Raw genomic sequence first — 7,180 nt, 5'->3', positions numbered from 1 at the left:
GTGATGGGCAAGGTCCTAAGGCAGGAGAGACAAATAACCTTTGCTGGTTCTCTTCCTTCTGTACTCCACCCTCCTGTATTGTATCCAGTGGTCTCCTGGTGAAAGGAAAAGAGGTGAGATCTTCATTATACTCAGTACATGTTTCTTTTCTTTTTTTTTTTTTTTTTTTTTGCGGTACACGGGCCTCTCACTGTTGTGGCCTCTCCCGTTGTGGAGCACAGGCTCCAGACGTGTAGGCTCAGCGGCCATGGCTCACGGACCCAGCCGCTCCGCGGCATGTGGGATCTTCCTGGACTGGGGCATGAACCCGTGTCCCCTGCATCAGCAGGCGGACTCTCAACCACTGCGCCACCAGGGAAGCCCAGTACATGTTTCTTTTTAATTGGAATATAATTCATATAATATAAAATAGGCCCTTTAAAAGAATACAATTCAGTAGTTTTTAGTATAGTCAGAGACTTGTGCAAATATCACCACTATCTAATTCCAGCACATTTTCCTCACCCCAAAAAGACACCCCATACCCATTAGCAGTCACTTCCCATTCCTTCCTCCCCCAAGCCCTCAGCAACCACTATCTACTTTTTTGTTTAAAATACTTTATTATTTTTAGAGACATTTTAGGTTTACAACAAAATTGAGAAAAAGGTACAGAGATTTTCCATATGCTTCCTGCCCCCCATACATGCATAGCCTCCTCCATTATCAACATCACTTGCCAGAATGGTCCTTTATTATTTTTTTCATTATTAGTAGTTTTTTAAACAAAGGATGAACCTATATTGATATAATCATCCCAAGTCCATAGTCCACCTTAGGGTTTACTCTTGGTGTTGTATATTCTGTGGGTTTGGACAAGTGTATAATAACATATATCCAACACTATAACATCATACAGAGTATTTTCACTGCCCTAAAAATCCTCTGTGTTCTGCCTATTTATCTTCTCCTCCTATAACTCCCCCCCCCCCCCCACCGCCCCAAACACCACCACTGTCTGTCTCTATAGATTTGTCTATTCTGGGCATTTCGTATAAATGGAATCAAACATGTGGCCTTTAGTATCTGGCTTATTTCACCTAGCATAATATGTGTTTTTTTCTTTCTTTTTTAATTAAAGAATTTTATTTTTTAGAGCAGTGATAGAAAAATTGAGCCGAAAGTAGAGAGTTCACATACCTTCTTTCCCCACCCCTTGCACAGAATTCCCTATTGCTTTTATTTTTTTTTAACCGTCTTAACCATTTTTAAATGTACGGTTTGAGTCAACTATATTCCCATTGTTGAGCCAGTACACTGGTTTTGTTTTGTTTGTTTGTTTATTTTAAGATAGGGTGGAGAGTAGTCTTCAAATCAGGAGAAAAAAAATGTGCCCTCCCTGAGACCAGCACCTCACAGTCTTGAATAAGACTCTCACTTCTCATGATCATGCAGCCCCACTGGGCTTTGGCTCACTTCCCTTTGCCAAGCTCCACAAAAGGCCTGAGATGCGCTCTTAGGAGCAGCGGTGACTCTCCAAGAATGTGCACGTTCCTCCCTGACTTTGTAGCATTGATTTCTTGTCCTCCAATTTAGTAAACATCTGAAGGAATTGAATTGGATTTTAAATATCAGAGCCTTATTTTTATCTTGAATAAAACTTAACTGAATTAATATTCAAAGCACTAAATGATTCAACTCTAAAAACTTGTTGAGGAAGTCTTCCTAAAACTCTTTTGTCTCCTCTGGGCACAGAGGCCACTTGACTTAAGAGACTTGGGATGCGGATGATAGTCTTAAACTTTGGAGATCTTTGCAAACATCGGGGGTAATTTAGGGGTAATTCCCAAGTGACTGTATTACTTTTCATTGAGTATCTATGAGAGGATAAATTGGAGAGAAAGTATAAGGACATAATAAGATGTTCTCTGCATTTTTAGTTTATCTACATCTAGTACAAAAAACACTGGACTGGAAATAATTGCTACCGTTTGTTGACTGGTTAGTATGTCTCAGGTACTGTGCCAAGCATTTTTATATGTTTTTTCTCTTTTCAGTCTCACAATAGTCTTATGAGGTAGCTGCTTTTATCATTTTTTTAAACATCATTACTGGAGTATAATTGCTCTACAATGGTGTGTTAGTTTCTGCTGTATAACAAAGTGAATCAGCTATATGTATACATATATCCCCATATTTCCTCCCTCTTGTGTCTCCCTCCCTCCCACCCTCCCTATCCCACCCCTCTAGGTGGTCACAAAGCATCGAGCTGGTCTCCCTGTGCTATGCGGCTGCTTCCCACTCGCTATCTATTTCACATTTGGTAGTATATATATGTCCATGTCACTCTCTCACTTCGTCCCAGCTTACCCTTCCCCCTCCCCGTGTCCTCAAGTCCATTCTCTATGTCTGCGTCTTTATTCCTGTCCTACCCCTAGGTTCTTAAGAGCCTTTTTTTTTCTTCTTTAGATTCCATATATATGTGTTAGCATATGGTATTTGTTTTTCTCTTTCTGACTTACTTCACTCTGTATGACAGAATCTAGGTCCATCCACCTCACTACAAATAACTCAATTTCGTTTCTTTTTATGGCTGAGTAATATTCCACTGTATATATGTGCCACATCTTCTTTATCCATTCATCTGTCGATGGACACTTAAGTTGCTTCCATGTCCTGGCTATTGTAAATAGTGCTGCAATGAGCGTTATGGTACATGACTCCTTTTTTTTAATTTTTAAAAATTTATTTATTTTATTAATTTATTTTTGGCTGTGTTGGATCTTTGTTGCTGCATGTGGACTTTTTCTAGTTGTGGTGAGCGGGGGCTACTCTTTGTTGAGGTGTGCAGGCTTCTCATTGCGGTGGCTTCTCTTGCTGAGGAGCACGGGCTCTAGGTGTGCAGGCTTCAGTAGTTGTGGCATGCGGGTTCAGTAATTGTGGCTCATGGGCTCTAGAGCGCAGGCTCAGTAGTTGTGGCACACAGGCTTTGTTGCTCCGTGGCATGTGGGATCTTCCCAGACCAGGGATCGAACCTGTGTCCCCTGCATTGGTAGGTGGATTCTTAACCACTGTGCCACCAGGGAAGCCCTGACTATTTTTGAATTATGGTTTTCTCAGGGTATATGCCCAGTAGTGGGATTGCTGGGTTGTAAGGTAGTTCTATCTTTAGTTTTTTAAGGAACCTCCATACTGTTCTCCACAGTGGCTGTATCAATTCACATTCCCACCAACAGTGCAAGAGCATTCCCTTTTCTCCACACCCTCTTTAGCATTTAGTGTTTGTAGGTTTTTTGATGATGGACATTCTGACCTGTGTGAGGTGATACCTCATTGTAGTTTTGATTTGCATTTCTCTAATGATTAGTGATGTTGAGCATCCTTTCATGTGTTTGTTGGCAATCTGTATGTCTTCTTTGGAGAAATGTCTATTTAGGTCTTCTGCCCATTTTTGGACTGGGTTGTTTGTTTTTTTGATATTGAGCTGCATGTGCTGCTTTTGTATTTTGGAGGTTAATCCTTTGTCAGTTGCTTCGTTTGCAAATATTTTCTCCCATTCTGAGGGTCGTCTTTTCATCTTGTTTATGGTTTCCTTTGCTGTGCAAAAGCTTTTAAGTTTCATTAGGTCCCATTTGTTTATTTTTGTTTTTATTTCCATTTCTCTAGGAGGTGGGTCAAAAAGGATCTTGCTGTGATTTATGTCAAAGAGTGTTCTGCCTATGTTTTCCTCTAGGAGTTTTATAGTGTCTGGCCTTACATTTAGGTCTTTAATCCATTTTGAATTTATTTTTGTGTATGGTGTTAGGAAGTGTTCTAATTTAGTTCTTTTACATGTAGCTGTCCAGATATAACATTGTATAAGTTTAAAGTATATGAAGCATTGATTTGATACATTTATATTGCAATATTATTGCCATTGTAGCATTAGCTAAGACCTCTATCACATCACATAATTATCATTTCTTCTTGTGGTGGGAACAATTGAAGATCTAGTCTCTTAGTAAATTTAATGTTTATAATATAGTTTGGTGTCTATACTCACTGCATTGTGTTTTAGTTCTGCAGGACGTATTTATCTACTAGTTACAAGTATGTACCCTTAAACAGCATCTCTTTAGGAAGGCAATGAAGCTAAGAGAGATTAAAGCACTTGCCCAAGTCCCCCATTTTGCAGGTGAATTTAACCCCAGAGTCAAAGTATTCAAGCACTCTGCTGACCTGGGAGCTGGATCCAGTAAGTTCTTATCCTGATTAAGTGACTTATGTAATTGGGCCTCATTTGCTTCATCTGTATAATGAGGATATTGGACCATATCCATGATTTCTAACCTTTGGCTGCCTTGGAGACGTGCTGCCCCGTCTCCTTTAAAACAAGCTACTGTGGGGAACCTGGTTAACTGACAGCCCCCAGCTACTGCCCCTGTGAATCTGAGGCAACCTTTATACCAGGCTGCACCCAACCAGTGACTGAGCATGGCAAGGGTCCTGGTGCTGGCCCAGTGGGAGCTTCCTCTAACGGGCAGGTTTGGCTCAGGGACTCCTGAGCGAAATGCAGTCTGAGACTCTTCCTATCCAATCCTTCCCTCCCGATAGCCTTCCTAGGACCTGCATTTGTGATGTGAAAGCTCTCCCTGCCTACTCTTGCCCACATCCCATTTAACCTTCACAGAAATTTCCCTCAATAAAGCTTTTGCACATCTAATCCTGTCTTGGCATCTGCGACTCAGAGGACCAGAACTGACAACTTCCAACTTGAGTGGGAGGGTCAGGAGAATATTTCAAAGGGTCCGGAAATTCCAAGTTCAGCAAGAAATGTCTTTAGACTCTACAAATCCTAGGTCTCACGTTTATATGAACTACTACCTTCCAAATGAATGTAGATGATAAATATAATGTAGAGTCATTTAAGAGTGTTATTGAATTTACAGATACTTTTGTTACTAAGTATGTTTTCAACCAGTAAATTTTGAAAACATGATTGATAAAAGGGGTCTCCATGCTCGAAAATATTGGGAGCCACTGGGCTGGATGCCCACTCAGGGTCTGTCAGGCCTGACATCCTTTGATCCATGGCAACGGCAGTACAGCACAGCGGTTAAGGAGCGGTGCTGAGAGCGTGGCCTTTGGCGTCAGACGGCCCTGAGTTTGAGTCCTTACTTTGCTTCTCACTAGTTACATAATCTCAGGCAAGATGCGAAACCTCTCCAAGTCTTTGTTTCCTCATCTAAAATGGAGATACTAATGGTAACTTCTGGATGGTATGGTTGTGAGAGTTACATAAGAAAAGTGACTGTAAGGTACTTTGCATCATAAAAATTCATTGGAATTATTATCATTACTCGTCCTTAGTTTCATTCTGTGTGTTCATCTTCAGTTCTAACCAAAAGATTGTTTATAGTGTTTTTTTTTTATATAGTTTTTTAACTCTTACTTTATGAGAACGGGAGATAGTATTTCTCATCTTCCTAAATTACTTGGGTTATCCTTCCAAACAAATTGCATCTCATGTTTAATACACCTCTATTCCTTTGAGCTCAGACCTTTGTAACCAACTGAGCTTTCATTTAATCATCTGGAATAATCTTGCCCTTAGAGTTCTCCCTCCTGTGTAATTTCCTTTCACAGCCAATTTGTCCTTAATGCTCAGACTAGAGCCATAACAGCAACATGGAGAATTGAGGACATCTTCTGTCAATCACACAACCCCATCTCAAATAGAGGATGATTTCCGGCAGATGTAGGGGTGTGAGGTTTGGGAGTAGGGCAGTTTTTTGAATAATGTAAATAATTGCTTATTTGAGTGCTGATTTTGTAGTTGACAGCAAAAAGTCTTCTGGGGTGGCTCATTAGTGGCACAGGTGCAAGAGCAGCTGTTCTAATTAATGTATTAGGAATCCCCATTCTTGATTTCTGTTAAGGATTAGAGAAAAGCTTTGTTATCCACCTGATTACACAAAAAGACGGGACTGAGGAGGGGTAAACCCACAGGAACGTTTTTAGCTGGAGGTAATAAAATACATGACTTCAGGGTTAAACAAACTGGAGTTTATTTTTCTCATATAAAATGAAGTCAGGAAACAGATGGTTCCTGGGGTTAGTTTATCAGTTCAACAATGTCTAGGATCATCTCGCTGAGATAATTTGGGCCTTTCTTTCATTGTCCCAGAATGGTTACAGGAATTCCAATCATCATGCTCGCAATCAAGGCAAGAAGAAGGAGGAAGGAGCAGGGAGTAAGAAGTTCTGGGGGATCCCCAGCAGACCATCAGTATTAGCAAACCCCGTATGTATGTTTCATTGGCTAGCACGGTGTGTGCAGCCCTCAGCTAGCCACAGAGGAGCTGGGAAATCAGAATTTAGCTGGGCCCCTTGCCATCCTGGACACAATCAGGATTGTATTAGTCAGAGAAAGTAGAGAAAGTACATTGGGAAGTTAACCAACACAGTCTGCTCTCAGAGGCAAGCCTAGGGATGGCTTGGTTCCAATTTTTTCTTCATGGGAAGAATGAGAGGAGTAATAAATGTTATAGTGAATATATTGGAGATCAAAATACATCACAATCAACTTCAAAGAGGCGTCCGCAATGTTCTTTCTCTGTAAGCTTACACTGTCCCGAGAAATACTTGTGGTAAAACTTACAAGTCATCTTCTTAGTCACGAAGAAATTTTTTTCTTTAACAATGTCATGCTAATATGCTTTACTTGAAATTGCAGAATGTAGCAAAGATTCTTATGAAATTGCCTTGATTTCTCTGAAACAACATGTTATATGTAGGGAAAGGTACATCCTGGAATCTGTTTGAGAGTTCAGTTGTAATTTGCTGAAATTAGTTGTCCCCAAATTCACAATTTAATTTTAAGTTTTAAAAGAGATTCAAACTACATCAGGAGCTTAAGCAGAATATAAATAGACCTTAGAGTCCTGAAGCATGCAATATAAAATAGGCCACGCCTCAAGAGTTTCTCAGGAAGATGCCCGCAACATGAACTTTTGGACCCTGATTCTGCAAAAATTATCTTCAGAACTAGGTAAAATTGTGAAAGCTGGGCAAGTATCTGGCTGAGCTTTTTCGCATTTGTATGGTATGTAACTACCTTTGTCAGAAATTACAATCTAAGTATGTAGTTTTCATTTCATTTTTATTTTAAATACTCCCTGAAAGTTAATCAATTATATGTTTGTCATGGGTAAATAAATAC

This window comes from Lagenorhynchus albirostris, chromosome 11, assembly GCF_949774975.1.
Source record: "Lagenorhynchus albirostris chromosome 11, mLagAlb1.1, whole genome shotgun sequence".
NCBI lineage: Eukaryota > Metazoa > Chordata > Mammalia > Artiodactyla > Delphinidae > Lagenorhynchus > Lagenorhynchus albirostris.
Note: the sequence above shows the minus strand (reverse complement) of the source record.